Source organism: Budorcas taxicolor, chromosome 19 (genome assembly GCF_023091745.1).
Source record: "Budorcas taxicolor isolate Tak-1 chromosome 19, Takin1.1, whole genome shotgun sequence".
In the NCBI taxonomy this organism is placed as follows: Eukaryota; Metazoa; Chordata; class Mammalia; order Artiodactyla; family Bovidae; genus Budorcas; species Budorcas taxicolor.
The window spans coordinates 36,649,409-36,666,464 of record NC_068928.1 but is presented as its reverse complement, the minus strand read 5'-3'; the positions used below and the strand labels follow the sequence as shown (position 1 = coordinate 36,666,464).

The window sequence follows — 17,056 nt, the reverse complement described above, 5'->3', positions numbered from 1 at the left end:
CTTGCAATACCCAACTCCACCCAAACACTCAGTATCTCTTTCTCCAGCTTTATTTTTCTCCTTGGGATTTACCACCTTCTAACATAACCATATATTTTATTTATCTTGTTTACTGCCTGAATATGCACTTCATGAGAACAGAGATTTTTATCTGTTTTGTTCCTTCACTATATCCCCAGCACCTACAACATCATCTTGCACAAGGCAAGTACTCGATTAAAAATTTAACTCCTCAGCAAGGCCTTCCCAGATTCCTCAATTAAACTTAATATCCCCATTTACCCCTCCCATAGTAATTTATTCCCTTCCTTCATAACATTTACAGTAATTTGTAATTATATTTTATTTATTGAAGTTCCTTTCCTAGAGTGGAAATTCTCAAATATGGATTTTCTGTTTGGTTCACCATTATATACAGCATTTCTCATGCTTAAGTGGCACAGAGCAACTATTTAAAATTTTTTTGATGAACGAACTAATAAATGATTGAGGTCAAATAAATTTTCTGAAAGCACATTCTGGTATTATTTTTTCAAAACATTTCAAAGTCTCTCCATCACTTACCACATTAAACCCTAACTGCCTGGTCTTGGTAGAAAGTGAAAGTCACTCAGTTGTATCCGATTCTTTGCGACCCCATGGACTGTAGCCTGCCAGGCTTCTTCATCCATGGGATTTTCCAGGCAAGAATACCCGAGTGCGTTGCCATTTCCTTCTCCAGGAGATCTTACCGCCCCAGGGATTGAACCCAGGTCTCCCATATTGTAGGCAGACGCTTTACCTTCTGAGCCACCAGGGAAGACCGCCCATATTCTGAGCCAATTTACTTTCCTTTTTTATCTCCTATTTTCCCATGTGTCTTCTCCTTCAGCTACACTACACTGCTCATTATTGCCAGTACACACCCTATACTAACAATGCATTTCCCCACCTCCACATTTTTGCTCTCGACATTCCTTCTGCCTGAACTAACTTTTTATTTCTGCCTATCAAAATTCCAGCCTTTAAAATACCTACCCTTCAAAGTCCAGTTCAAATGCAACCTTTACAAAGACAGTCATTCCCAACTGAATGGTGTCTCCCTTTTGTTTTTTTTGGCTGCACCACACAGCATGGGGGACCGTAATTTCCTGGCCATGGGTCAAACCAGTGCCCCCTGTAGTGGAAACACTAAGTCTTAACCACTGGACAGCCAGGGAAGTCCCTCTTTCCCTTCTAAACACCAAAATACTGGGTTGGCCTAAAAGGTCAGTCGGGTTTTTCCATAACATCTTACAGAAAAACTTGACGACTTTATACAGCACTTTATATAATACCACAACAGAACATATAATATTGGTTTAATTCCCCACTCAGTTCAGAACATACCCTTTACCAAACCTTTTGTTTACAGTCACTCAATAGGTATCTGTTGAAGTCAGTTAACACCACCAGTCCTGTCTCTGTCATAAAACATATTTAAATTTTGGGGGAAGGGTGTTTTCTTTCACAAGACTCTTAAATGACCAAAAGATTTAAAGCTGCAGTAACAGATTCTTAGCCTTAACCTTCCCTTCTATGCCTTTTCTGGAAAGGTAAGATCTTCCCAAAAGCAATTTTTGCAGCTCAGATTTTCTAATTTTTATTTAAATTTATTTTTAATTGAAGGATAATTGCTTTACAATATTGTGTTGGTTTCTGTCATGTATCAACACGAATCAGCGACAGGGTATACCGGATGCCCCCTCCCTCTTAAACTTCCCTCTCACCCCACCCTACCAATCTAGGTTGTCACAGAGCACCAGATTTGGCAGCTCTGATTTTTTTTAATATATTCAACTGCTTGAAAAAAAAGTGTTAAGCTACATGTGCTACTATGTGACTAAACTCCCACAGTGAGAAACTGAAAGTGAAAGTCACTCAGTTGTGTCTTACTCTCTGCGACCCCACGCACTATAGTCCATGGAATTCCCCAGGCCAGAATACTGGGGTGGGTAGCCTTTCCCTTCTCCAGGAGATCCTCTCAACCCAGGGATAGAACCCAGGTCTCCCGAATTGCAGGCGGATTCCTCACGAGCTCAGCCACAAGGGAAACTCCATAAGCCATGTCAAAATTGGTTACCCTACGATTATGACATGTTTGAAGGACTAGCTTAAAATCTGAATGCCTTAAATTCTGCTGTTTGAAAACAATAATTACTAGAAAACTATTTTTGTTCAAAAAAAATCTCAAACTTTTTAGAATCTTTCAAGTATCCCATTACTTTGCCAACAAAGGTCCATCTAGTCAAGGCTATGGTTTTTCCAGTAGTCATGTGTGGATGAGAGGGTTGGACTATAAAGAAAGCTGAGCACCGAAGAATTGATCCTTTTGAACTGTGGTGCTGGAGAAGACTCTTGAGAGTCCCTTGGACTGCAAGGAGATAAAACCAGTCCATCCTAAAGGAAATCAGTCCTGAATATTCATTGGAAGGACAGATGCTGAAGCTGAAACTTCAATGCTTTGGCCACCTGATGTGAAGAACTGACTCATTTGAAAAGACCCTGATGCTGGGAAAGACTGAATGTAGGAGGAGAAGGGGACGACAGAGGATGAGATGGCTGGATGGCATCACCAACTCAATGGACATGAGTTTGAGCAAACTCCAGGAGTTGGTGATGGACAGGGAGGCCTGGCGTGTTACAATCTATGGGGTTGCAGAGTCGGACACAACTGAGCGACTGAACTGAAGTATCCCTTCATTTCTCCATCACATTAAATATTGTTAAGTAACAGTACTAGCAATCCAGTAAAATTCTACCATGAAACACTTGTTGTACCTCAAATAATACACCTTCGTTACCCTACCCACTGTGGTTCCCAAAGTGTAGTTCATAAATCCCTGAAAGTCCCTTTCAGTGAGTTTGCTGAAACTACTTTCACAGTATTAAGAAATTTTTGCCTTTTTCATTGTCTCGGCATTTGCACTGGTATACAACAAAATCGAAGCCTTAGTGTAAAGAAAGGTAATGGCATCAAACTGTACTAGAGTCATGCGTGTCTTTTACCATCATGGACTATTCTTTTGAAAAAGTCAATTTCACTTGAAAATATTCCTGAGGAAGCAGTATTAATTTTATTAAATCTGAGCCCTTGTATGGGTCTTTTAAATATTCTGCATGATGAAATGGGAAATACATAGATAGCACTTCTGTAGGATACTCAAGTACATTGGCAGTCTCCAGGAAAACCTCTTGTGACTCTTGATTTGTGAGCTAAACTAACTGCTTTTCTCATGGAATACTACTTTTACTTGGAACAAAGGGCAAACTGTGGTTATTCAGACATGAATATTTAGCAGACATTTTCTTGAAAATGAAGTGATTCTGTCACTTCAAGGAAGACAACTGACAGTATTTGTAACTAATGGCAAAATCAAACCTTTTAATCAAAAATTAAAATCTTGGAAATATTGTAGCTGCATACATTCCCAATACTTAAAAATCTTTCTGATAAGGAGAATGATATTAGCTAATGTGGTTTTTTTGGTATCATATTATGAAATGTGTCATTTGGAAGATGTGTAACTCAATGAACCAACATTTCCAAACAACCAATGCATGATATCATAAAATCAAGTATCAGTTAAATATCTATTTAAAGTACAAGAAAAAACAATGAATTTTAATATACAACATGATTTCAGATTCCACACTGCAACGTAACTCATGAAGAAACTACTGATTATCAAGTTTTGGTATAGTATCAGAGAATATGCACAGCTGTCTGAAAATGCTCCTCCCTTTTCCAACTACAAGTACTTTGAGGACATATTTTCTTCATATATTTCAATCATAACAATCTATCACATCAGGTTGAATATAGAAGCAGACATGATAGTTTAGCTGTCTTCTATTAAGCTGGATATTTAAGAGATTTGCAAAAATCTAAAAATGCCACTTCTAACTTTTTAGTTACTTTTCATAAAAATATATTATTTGTGTTAATATATTTAAAGTAATTGATATTTTAAAATGCTTTACGTTTTAATTTCTAATTTAGTAACTATGAATAGATATAAACTACACAAAGAAAAACTCAAAACTCAATTTTTAAGAGTGTAAAGAGTCTGAGACCAAAAAGTTTTGAGAACCACTGCTTAAGAGAACTTGCTTCTGATTCCAGCCCCCCTCAAAACTGCTTTGTGTATCCTCAACCAGAGTTGAACCTGAGGCAGATATCTGGTCCGGGGGAAGCCAAACCTTAGACTGATGAAATCAAATATTGCTCAGGAATCTGAATTAAGCTTCATGGATCCTAAAGGTCTGTATGTGGTGGAATACTAGAATCTATTAAGTCTAACTGCTAAAATACCTGAACTGTTTCAGTGCCAGCCCTTTCTGAAGCCCTGGTCAGCTTTTCCTCGGATTCTATAACAGCTATTTCCTTTTGATAAATCTTTTATATGAGCTATTTTAAATAGGCTTATTTTCCTTATGATCAAGAGAGTCTTAATACCATAGAACCTCAATGTCATTACAAAAACCGTTTAATTTGGGTCCTTATATGAGACAACAAACTATAACAAGGTTCCCCTCCATTTGAAGATAATATTCCTATATAAAAGTAAGTATCACTCCAACAAAATTAAAAACTGAATGGAAATTATTGGTTCACTCAGAATAAGAGACAAACTTAATACTCAGCTGTTACATAAGAGAGGCTTGATAATTTTCTTTCTCTTGGAGAAGACCCTTATATATATTATGTCAATATAATTTAGACAGCCTATGGTGTCATTAAACCCCACCAATCTGACCGGGTTTTTCACAGAGGCTGATGAACCAAAAAAGAACAAGGTAGTGAGACCTGCCCTACCAGACAAAACAACTTTATAAAGCTATGACAATTAAGACAGTGTAGGATCAGCACAAAATATACAAACAGACCAATGGTACAGAATATAGAGAACACAAACACAAACCCTCATATATTTGGAAACATGTTAAGTGGCATCATGGCATCCAGTCCCATCACTTCATGGCATCACTGAGACCATGGCATCAAATCCCATCACTTCATGGTAAATAGATAGGGAAACAATGGAAACAGTGACAGACTATTTTCTTGGGCTCCAAAATCACTGCAGATGGTGACTGCAGCCATGAAATTAAAAGACACTTGCTCCTTGGAAGAAAATCTATGACCAACCTAGACAGCATATTAAAAAGCAGACATTACTCTGCCGACAAAGGTAAGTCTAGTCAAAGCTATGGTTTTCTCAGCAGTTATGTATGGATGTGAGAGTTGGACTAGAAAGAAAGCTGAGCGCCGAAGAATTGATGCTTTTGAACTGTGGTGTGTTGGAGAAGACTCTTGAGAGTCCCTTGGACTGCAAGGAGATCCAACCAGTCCATCATAAAGGAAATCAGTCCTGAATATTCACTGCAAGGACTGATGCTGAAGCTCCAATACTATGGCCACCTGATGCGAAGAACTGACTCATTGGAAAAGACTCTGATGCTGGGAAAGACTGAAGGCAGGAGGAGAAGGGGACGACAGAGGATGAGATGGCTGGATGCCACCACGGACTCAATGGACATGACTCTGAGCAAACTCCAGGAGTGATTGGTGATGGACAAGAAAGCCTGGTATGCTGCAGTCCACGGAGTTGCAAAGAGTCAGACATGACTGAACTAAACTGAACTGAAATGTTATCATAAAGTTACAGTGGGCAAACATCACTATTCAATACATGATGGTGGCTTACCAGGTGATCTTTATGGAAAGAAATTTAACCCTATTTTGGGTTATCCTAATAAAAAAAAATTAGATCTCTATGTAACACCATACATCAAAATAAATTCTAGATGGATTAAAAACCTAAATGTGAAAAGTGTAACTTTAAAACTTGTAGAAGAAAACACAGGATGTAACTATTACCTCACAAAAAACATACACCATAAAAGAAAAAAAAATCTTTAAAGTTTAGTTTCAAAAAAAGATAAGGCTAAAAAACACATTAAAACATACCCATTAGGATGGCTACTATTAAAAAAAAAAAAAAAGCATAGGATAACAAGTACTGCCAAAGACAGAAAAACTGGAACCCTAGAATGTAATACGGTGCAGCCACTACATTAAACTGTGTGGAGGTTCCTCAAAAAATGTAAAAATAGAATTCACATATGATTCAGCAATTCCACTTCTGGGTATAAACCCAAAAGAACTGAAACCAGAGTCTCAAAGAGATATTTGTCCACCTATGTTCAGAGCAGCATTATTCACGAGAGCAAAAGGTGGCGGCAACCCAAGTATCCATTGGTGGATGAATGGATAAACAAAATGTAATTATATACAAACAAGGGAGTATTATGCAGTCTCCGAAAGGAAGGAAATTCTGACAGCATGGATGAACCTCATGGATATCATGCTAAGTGAAATAAGCCAGATATAAAAGGACAGGTACTACATGATTCCACTCATATGAAGTATCTAAAGTAGTCAAAATCATAGAAACAGAAAGCAGTACCTGTTTTAAATACCAAGAAAAGGACTGTGTAAATCTCAAATCAAGGTAAATGATTACACATACATCTCTTTTTCCTTACAAATAAACAGATTGCTAGGAGGAATTAGAGGCCTTCAGAGAACTACTGCAAGCTCTTCGTTGATATAGCTGGTGCCTCAGCCCGAAGATTTATGCCAACAGCTTCTTAGAAAGCAACACTAAAGAATAAAGGTCTTTGGGAACGGCCTTGGTGGTCCAGTGGTTAAGACTTCATGATTCCATCATAAGGGGTGCAGGTCTGATCCCCGGTTGGGGAACTAAGATCCCATATGCTGCACGGCACAGTAAAAAAAATTTTTTTTTAATTTTTTGAATTGTTAAAAAAAAAAAGAATAAAGGTTTTCACAGTCAAATAAGGGTTACTGTCCAACTGTATAATTCCCATTTTGAGGTCTGCATCCAGCATTCCCAAAGCTGCATGACCAACTTTGCCACACACAGCAACTGTACAACTCCTGCCAATTCTATTAAAATATGACCATAGTTGCAAGAATGAAGGGCTAAGTGTTTCCTAAAGAGGCTAAGCTTCAAAATCTTTTTTTACTAGAACAGGAGCTTGTCAAAAACAAAAGTAAAGGAAGCTACTGGAATGATTCACCATAACTGAAAACAAACACAAGAAACAGGTGTGCTTCCCTGAATACACAAGCAAAATTTAATAAGGAGCCAGTACTGTTATGAAACCAGGTTGAGAATAAGCTTATAAAATCTGAAAGTAAATATGACAAGACGGCAAAAAGAAAACTGAATTTCAGATAAATATCAGAATACTGTTACTGTCAGGCTTTGAGTAACCCGAAATCAGTAAGTTACTCAAAATATCACTAAATGGTTAAGAGTCTTAGAAATCATTTTCTGCTAAGGCAGGAACATTTCATGCAAAGATGGGAACAATAAAGGACAGAAATGGTATGGTAGCAGAAGATGTTAAGAAGAGGTGGCAAGAATACACAGAAGAACTATACAAAGAAGATCTTCATGACCCAGATAATCATGATGGTATGATCACCAACCTAGAGCCAGACATTCTGGAATGCAAAGTCAAGTGGGTCTTAGAAAGCATCACTACGAACAAAGCTAGTGGAGGTGATGGAATTCCAGTTGAGCTATTTTAAATCATGAAAGACGATGCTGTGAAACTGCTGCACTCATTATGCCAGCAAATTTCGAAAACTCAGCAATGGCCACAGGACTAGAAAAGGTCAGTTTCATTCCAATCCCAAAGAAAGACAATGCCAAAGAATGCTCAAACTACCACACAATTGCACTCATCTCACATGCTAGTAAAGTAATGCTCAAAATTCTCCAAGTCAGGCTTCAACAATACATGAACCATGAATTTCCAGCTGTTCAAGCTGGATTTAGAAAAGGCAGAGGAACCAGAGATCAAATTGCCAACATCCGTTGGATCACTGAAAAAGCAAGAGGGTTCCAGAAAAATATCTACTTCTGCTTTATTGACTATGCCAAAGTCTTTGGCTGTGTGGATCAAAACAAACTGGAAAATTCTTCAAGAGACGGGCATACCAGACCACCTGACCTGCCTCTTGAGAAATCTGTATGCAGGTCAGGAAGCAACAGTTAGAACTGGCCATGAAACAACAGACTGGTTTCAAATAGGGAAAGGACTATGTCAAGGATGTATACTGTCACCTGCTTATTTAACTTATATGCAGAGTACATGATGAGAAATGCTGGGCTGGATGAAGCACAAGCTGGAATCAAGATTGCCTGGAGAAATACCAATAACCTCAGATATGCAAATGAAACCACCCTTATGGCAGAAAGCACAGAAGAACTAAAGAGCCTCTCGATGAAAGTGAAAGAAGAGAGTGAAAAAGTTGGCTTAAAACTCAACATTCAGAAAACCAAGATCATGGCATCCGGTCCCATCACTTCATGGCAAATAGATGGGGAAATAGAGCAAACAGTGAGAGACTTTATTTTTGGGGGCTCCAAAATCACCACAGATGGTGACTGCAGCCATGAAATTAAAAGATGCTTGCTCCCTGGAAGAAAAGCTATGACCAACCTAGACTGCATATTAAAAAGCAGAGATGTTACTTTGCCAACAAAGGTCCGTCTAGTCAAAGCTACGGTTTTTCCAATAGTCACGTATGGATGTGAGAGTTGGACTATGAAGAAAGTTGAGTGCCGAAGAATTGATGCTTTTGAACTGTGGTGTTGGAGAAGACTCTTGAGAGTCCCTGGGACTGCAAGGAAATCCAACCAGTCCATCATAAAGGAAATCAGTCCTGAATATTCACTGGGAGGACTGATGCTGAAGCTGAAACTCCAATACTTTGGCCACCTGATGTGAAGAACTGACTCATTGGAAAAGACCCTGATGCTGGGAAAGGTTGAAGGCAGGAGGAGAAGGGGACGACAGAGGACGAGATGGGTGGATGGCACCACCAACTCACTGGACATGAGTTTGAGTAAACTCCGGAAGTTGGTGATGGACAGGGAGGCCTGGCATGCTGCAGTCCATGGGGTTGCAAAGAGTTGGACACGACTGAGTGACTGAACTGACTGACTGAGGAATTAGTTTAGACCCTAAAACAACTTTAGAATATAGCTCCACTGTATCTTTCCCTTTTATTAACTTTTATTAGTGTGATGGGTTTTCAGGAAACACTGAGGATGTATCAACATTTCTGAGTCCACAGCACACAACAGAAATCCACAGGATTTAGTGCTGTTCCAGACCATGTGTTAAGACAGCTAGATATTAGAGCTCATGGCCTATGTAAAAATTTTCCTTAATTATGAATAATTTGTCACTTTTTCATGATGAAATCTAGTGATAATGAAAAATATATGTTATTACAGCATAATCTTACATAATACTCCAACTGTGTTGGAGAAACGCATGCAAATAAGGAAAAGGGAGGAAAGACACACACACACTTATACATGTACACACAAAGGTATATAATGCTCAAAACCCCACATCTCAAAAATATTATATACAAACTTTGTTTATAAATTTCATCTTGTATACCTTTCATCTCAGAAAAAAAGCAAGTTTGCTCATGAGAAAAGAAATTCCCCAGTCTCTTCTATGCTGTGCTGTGCTTAGTCATGTCTGACTCTTTGCCACCCTATGGACTGTAGCCCGCCAGGCACCTCTGTCCATAGGAATTCTCCAGGCAAGAATACTGGAGTGGGGATTCATGTCAATGTATGGCAAAACCAGTACAGTATTGTAAAGTGAAATAAAGTAAAAATAAAAATAAACATAAAAAAGAATACTGGAGCGGGTAGCCATGCCCTCCTCCAGGGGATCTTCCTAACCCAGGGATCGAACCCAGATCTCCTGCATTGCAGGTGGATTCTTTTACTGTCTGAGCCACCAGGGAAGTCCAGTCTCTTCTATAGCTAACGTTATATTAATGATGTGGGGTTGGGAAGCAATGCTCTCTTGAGAGATACTAGCTGTTTTTCACAAAGAGTACTCAAGATAAGAAATCTGTGAGGTCTAAGATTCAGAATCCAACAATGCCAGTGACACAGAAATGAATCAAACACTAGGTGCACTGTATTAAAAGGACACCTTTAATTGTTAGAATTGGGGGCCAGAAGCTCCATACGGAGATGAACAACACAGTTTATTAAAATGGAAGGAAGTGTACTATAGATATATAAGCATACAGAGGTGAGGTGAGGGGACATCTGAGACAAGGAAAAAACAAAGTGATTCAGCGACTTCCTCTCCTAGAAGCTTATACACCAAGTGTAAAAGGCTCCCAAAGGTCAAACATGAGACATTTCGAGCATCCCCCAAAAAAGTCTGTAATTATTGGTAAAACACAGAGTAAATTAAAATCCATAAGTTTCTAAAGATACCAAAACAGAGCAAAAAAAAAAAAAAATCATTTCCTATCATTAGAGGTATACGAACTTCTTACTCAGAAAATTGCTAAAGGATTCTGAGTAAATTAAGAATTTATCTGAACTTTGGGAAAGAAATTATAATCTATTTCTAACTGATGAGAGATATCTTCACAGATGATGGAAGGCTAATCAATGTCAAAGGAATGCTAGAATTAGAAAATTACCATTTTGTAATAACCAAAGAAATAGTTGATTCAGGCAAAGATTGTTATCAGTAGGTGATAAAGGCTACTGAAGAAGCATAAGAGTATTGTGTCAAAGTGTCACTACTCTACAGATTACCTGCTAATTACAAAGTCTTCACAATGGAAAGATCTGGTATTTATCATCTTGAACAAACAAATCCATCACCATTCACAGTCAGACATTATGACATGATGTTTCTCTTATTGTGATGTGACATGAGGCACAGAGCATCACCTATGAAGTATTATTACCAAAAATGTTTCCCTGAATCTAACCAAGACTTCACTGCCAGTTTGTAAGGAAATATGGGGATAAAGGAATAAATTAAATGAAACTAAGAGGAAATTCCAGTTTCTCAGAAAACTCTAGAAGTGATATATTATACAAGACAAATGGCCTGTCTTCAAAAGGAAAGACTGCATCGCTCCTAAATAAAGTGTTCTAGATTTAAAACGAGACTAAGGAAACATTTTTGGAGAAAAAATACCAATAGCTAACAAGTGTTGTGTTGGAGACAACTGGGAAAACCTGAACATGAACTAGATATTAGATGGTACTGGAAAAGTATTGTTAATTGCCTCCGTTGTGACAATGTATTGTAAGATCAATGAACTAAAACAATGTCTATTTTTAAAAGATACACTAAAGTATTTAAACTATTAAAGTATTAACATGTCATGACATCTACAATGTAAAGATTTATATATTATATATAAACACATACACACATATAAAGTGGCTTCCCAGGTGGCTCAGCAGTAAAGAATCTGCCTGCAATGCAGGAGATCGGGGTTCGATCCCTGAGTTGGGAAGATCTCCTGAAGGAGGGCATAGCAACCCACTCCATTATATTTGCCTGAAGAATCCCACGGACAGAGAAGTCTGGTGGGCTACAGTCCATAGGGCCACAAAGAGTTGGACACAACCAAAGTGACTGAGTACGCATGCATGCACATATATAGATAAAACAAATACAGTAAAACATGAAAACCTGTTGGAATCTAGGGAGTAATTGGTATAAAGATGACAACTGTACTATTCTTTCAATTTTTCTGTATGTTTACAATTTTTTACCTAGACAGCTCAAAATGCACTTCCTTTCCTCCAGGAAGGCCTCCCAAATGAACTCTCTACTCTCTCACAATTCATAGTGAAGCGCACATTCTGCAACTATCATTAAGAGTACCAGTAGCAATATTCTGTGCAGGCACTCAGAAAAGCATCTTAAATAACTGGGTTAGTCTTTTAATTTCTCAACAGAGTAGCAGTTCACTTGTATAAACAATCTTGAGTCACAGCTCTCAAAGGGAGATCATCAAACATCACTTATGGGCTTACAGAATTTCCCATGGAGAAACAATCAGCAAGAGTGATAGGGAGAAATTAGAATACAGGTTCTACATGTCTTCCTAGCATTGCTTTTAAAAAGCCATGCTATCCAGGCATATGACTTTATTCTCATGAGATTATTCTTCAGTCCAACACTATCTTTCACCACCACCCCTGGTCTGCAAAACAGTGACAGTATTTATCCACAACTCCAGGGGATAATGAAGCTTAACAAGCTACATAATGAACTTTAAAATCTTACACAAAAGAGTGCACAAAGTTTTACTGTTTTTGTTGTTGTTTTCTTTTTTCCTTGGCTGAATTGTGAAGCATGCAGGATCTTAGTTCCCTGACCAGGGATCAAACCCATGCCCACTGTACTGGAAGCATGGATTTTCCACATTGGACTGCCAGGGAAGTCTCCTGCAGGAAGTTTAAAAAATCAGATAGTACAGTGCTGGTGAAGAAAGAGCAAGATTCACACTCCTGGCAGGAATATAAATTAATACAACTTTTATGAAAAGCAATTTAGCAATATTTAACAACATTAAAAATCCATATAGCTTTCCACCTGGAATTAATCCAACAGACACCGATGTACATAAAAAGGACATGTGAGGAATTAATTGTAGCACTGGAAACAAGCTAACTATCCAATAAAAGCTGGCTAGATAATCGCACATCTATACATCAGAATATCTGCCAGCTTTCAAAACGGAAGAGATAAAAAAAAAAAAAGGGAAGAGCTACTCTATGTACTGTATGAAATGACAGCCAAGATATACTAAGTGAAAAAAGGAAAGTGCAGAATAGTAGGTATAGAATCTTACCATTTGTATAAACAATTAAAAACAAAAACACCAAAGAATATATAGTTGTATATGCATGTAAAAGCCTTATCTATGGCAAGGTACACAAGATACAGGTAACAATTTCCTTCGAGGGAGGTATCTAGGATGAAAGGAGGACAGAAGAGGAAAGGAGGACATACTCTATGTAGTTTCTGATTTTTGTATCGTATGTGTGTACATGTGTTATCCATTTTAAAGAGTTATTTTTTTAAACAAGGCTCTACACCAATTTAGGGCTTCCCAGGTGGCACTAGTGGTAAAGAATTCATCTGCCAACGCAGCAGACATAACAGATGTTGGTTCAATCCCTGGGTCAGGAAGATCTCCTGGAGTAGGAAACTGCAACATGCTCCAGTGTTTTTACCTGGAAAATTCCATGGACAGGGGAGCTACCGTTTATGGGGCAGCAAAGAGTTAGACAGAACTGAGCGACTGAACACACTGCACCAATCTGAAGTATTTAATTAATACTTATCTTAACCTAAAAGCATTTCATGTCTTCACACCATACTTTTTTATGAGACTTCAGTAAATTCAACCAAATAAAAACAAAGCACCCTATATGACAGAAGTCTACCGAGAAGAAAAATGGACATTTATTGCCTCCATTTTACTTCAAAATTTTACCAGACTAGGGGACTTCCCTGGTGGCCCAGTGGTTAAGGCTGTGCTTCCACTGCAGGTGGCCCGGGTTCAATCCCTGCTCTGGGAACTAAGATCCCACATGCTGCATGCATGGCCAAAACTTTTAAAAATTCAAGAAATAAAAAAGATTTTACCAAACTACCTGAGAGAAGTCTGGACATAGGCAACATTAAACATCTCCAAGCACTAAACTAACCACTAGGAAGAGCTCTAAAAGGATAAGTCCCAAAGTATCAAATGGACATCAACCACCCCCAGCCTAAGCACGAGGTGGTCACAATAACTTATACTTCTCAGTCTTCACACAAGAAAAAAGATGAATGTCCAGCTCTTTCAAAGGATACAAGAAGATATATGCCCCCCAAATTCTTGTGCTTCCCGTGTCATTGCTTGGCTCCAGCTGTAACCATGACAACAGAAAACAGCAGGAAAGACAGCTGAACCATGCAAAGGCCAGAGTAAAATGAGGAAGTAAAAAAATATATATATATTTTAAAGCCTAAGAACTTAAGGGCCTAGAGTTAAGAATGTCAGCCCTTTCTCCCCAAAAAAGCCTTGAGAGATGAGTATCAAAGAAAGAACACAAAGGAAAGAAAAGAGAAAATAAGGCTTCCTAATAATATGTCTGACTCAATGGACATGAATTTGAGTGAACTCCGGGAGTTGGTGATGGACAGGGAGGCCTGGCCTGCTGCAATTCATGGGGTTGCAAAGAGTCGGACACGACTGAGTGACTGAACTGAACTGAACAATATGTCCCATTCCTAAGTTATCCAGACAGGAAGCAAGGTTGGCAAAGACAACTAAAAGAACACAGAAAATGTGCACCACCACCACCCCCCAACAATTTAACTATTCACTTCAATGCTATTCAGCAAACCTTTTGCTTGTAAGAGTTTATCATCTCTTCACCCTGTTCTGATGGCAGCAACTATTCAAGAGTGGCAACACAGGAGCAAATAAGGGACCGTGTATAATCTGCCAACTGAAAACACAGGTTCTAGATCACTGAGATATTACTGCACCTTAAAGTTCATTTTAAAAATTGCTCTTTGTTATTTGCAAATGTGAAAGAAACACCACTGTTGTTACTTAAAACTTCCACTGGCTAAGTTATTGTTCACCAGTAGTTTCAGATTGCTTTTTTCATGTGCTATTCAAAACATCAATAATGCACAGCTAAAAACGGAAGCACTAAAGAAGATCTTTTACCAAAAAAGAGGCAAATAGGTCACACCGAGGAGGGCTAGAGATCAGAGAACACAGATGTCTTGATTTACAGTTACTACTCTAAGCATTATACTCTTTGCTCTTTATCTGGTTCTGTGAGAATAATAAATAATTTTACTAAAAGGAATCCCCCCTTACTTTCTTTTTTATAGCCCTAGTCCTCCTTAGAAAGGCTACCAAAATCCCTTGCCAAAACAATTGCCACCTACTCCTAAATTTAGAGGAGGTTTGCATTAGCGATACAACATGACGATGGAAGAATCCGAGGAAAGAAAACGAATACCAGAACTATAAGTTCCAATGACAGTTTCCAAAGAAGGGTCAGCGTGGGGAATGCTGGCTCTCGGAGGCGTTTGGAGCCTGGGAGTCCCTATGACAACACAAGACGTGAAAGGTGCTTTGTCATAAATTCCCTCAAATAATTTAAACCCTCCCTTTTGGAGAGAAGTAACAGGCCCACTAGCTGGCACCAAGTCTAACCCACTGCCTAGGAAGAAGGCGGGCGCGCGGTCAAGTGGCTCTTTATCCCGCAGGTCCCTGCACCACAGCGATGCGCATGCGCCCCGAGGGCAGCGACCAAGCACCCCTAGCTCGTTCACACTCGAGCATGCGCAGTCGCCCATCTCGCCGCAGGCGACAGCTCACTATTTAGCAAGGGGGATGGGACTGGGAAAATTATGGGGGGGGCCGAAGGCAGGGGGCGCGTTTGTGTCTCCTGAATGCTTGGAATTAGGAGAAGGCACGACTGCTGGCATTCGCGGGCCATGTAATCCGGGATGTGGGAAATGGGGCAGAAAAGAGTCTATGTGCGGCGCGGGGTGGTGGGGGGGAGAGTGGGGGGTCAGTCACCTCTTAAGGGAGACACCACCCCCACTCAGACAGGACAACCCTTTCCCTCGACTTTCCTCCCCCCACTCACCTGAGAGCGGCGGCGACAGCTGCTGGTCCCCGTCCCCCTGCGCTCGCCTCATACTGTCCGCAACATCCGGGACCTGCGAGACCGCCGATACACAAATACACACACACAAGGAGCGCGCACACTCACACACACACACACACACCGAAACACACCGGCCGGGGCGTCATGGCGTCAGCACGTCGACGCAGCGAGCGCGTACCCGCCGGGGCCCCACCCCGCGCGGCCTCCGCCTCCTCTACTCCGCTCCCCTCCCCTTTTTAGATTCTCCAGCTCCTCCTCCCTCTGCCTCAAGACTCCGCCTACCTTCCCTAGTGCGCATGCGTCCCTTGTGTCGCCAGGGCCCGAAGATTTGAAGGGAAGGAGGGGCTTGGGAAAAAAGAGGCGGGAACTCGCAGAGGGTCGCGTGTAGGGCGAGGCAGGCTGCGCAGAGGTGCGAGGACGAAACAGCGACTGACCAAGATTGGGAGTACAGCACCTTATATTCGCTAGCAGCTTGTGGATTACTATTCGCTAGCAGCTTGTGGATTACTAAGGACGTTTACATATATTATCTCATTTTTCTAACCAGTTCTGTGTCAGTAAAATATTTTGAACTTTTTGAAGATGTTAGACACCTTTAAGTAACTTAAAAACTTGAGCTTTTGGAAACAAAAACAAAAAGGCCCATTCTTTTGTGGTAAGGTGGGCATGTAGGTGGCTTAACTGATAGCAATCTTATTCAGGGACAATTTATTTTCTCGACACCTGAGTCCCCAGTTGGTCTCACATCCTGTCTCCTAAGGACTATCATTGATTGCTGAGTTGAGTAAAAGAAATATATCTCAGGAATTTCCCTGGCAGTCCAGCAGTTAAGAAAGACTCTGTGTTTCTGCTGCAGGGGGCACTTGTTTGATCCCTGGTCAGGGAACTAAGATTCTGCTTGCATGCTGCATAGTGCAGTTAAACAGACTTAAGAAAAAAAAAAAAAGAGGTCTCAGAGCATCTGGGAGAAAGAAGTTACCTTCACCAGTGATGGAATATTTCATCTGTTATTGCTACAATTCTTGCCTAAGCTTAAACTTTAAAATTTTTATTCTTACTGAATCGAGCCAAATAATCTGGAGCAGGCACTGTCTCTTTTCCATACTGAGGTTGTATCATTATGTAGACACACAAACACAAACGTGTGAGGAAGCATCTTATCCAAAAAAGCAACCAGATAAACCTGTGGGTCATGGGGTGACAAAGTATGAACCCTGCCTTGGGGATAGCTACTGGAAGCTCTGCTTCTGTGGGACTGTCTCCAGGACACAGTGCTCACTATGTCCTGCCACATATGTCCTGGGGCCCCTTGGCTGGTGAGTCTGTTCAGCAGGGACAGCTGGAAGTACATGAGCCAAATCACATGGGAGGCTGTGACAGTGCCAGGCTGTTGTCCACTTTCAAATACACAAGCAGACTCTACAAACTATCCTTGGAATGACAGACAA

General features: G+C 40.0%; 1 protein-coding gene across 4 annotated transcripts in view; it reads right to left on the bottom strand.

Moving 5' to 3' along the window:
• The window catches only part of SPOP (speckle type BTB/POZ protein), an 83,541-nt gene extending 67,784 nt beyond the window's left edge, over positions 1-15,757 (bottom strand). For 3 of the 4 annotated variants that reach the window (XM_052657548.1, XM_052657545.1, XM_052657546.1), the window contains exon 1: positions 15,588-15,757. The gene's annotated coding sequence lies outside the window, so the exon portion shown is untranslated. Of the gene's footprint in view, positions 1-14,951; positions 14,968-15,587 lie in introns of those variants that run through there. The other variant, XM_052657547.1, reaches the window with a different exon arrangement.
• Between the last annotated feature and the right edge of the window lie 1,299 nt (positions 15,758-17,056).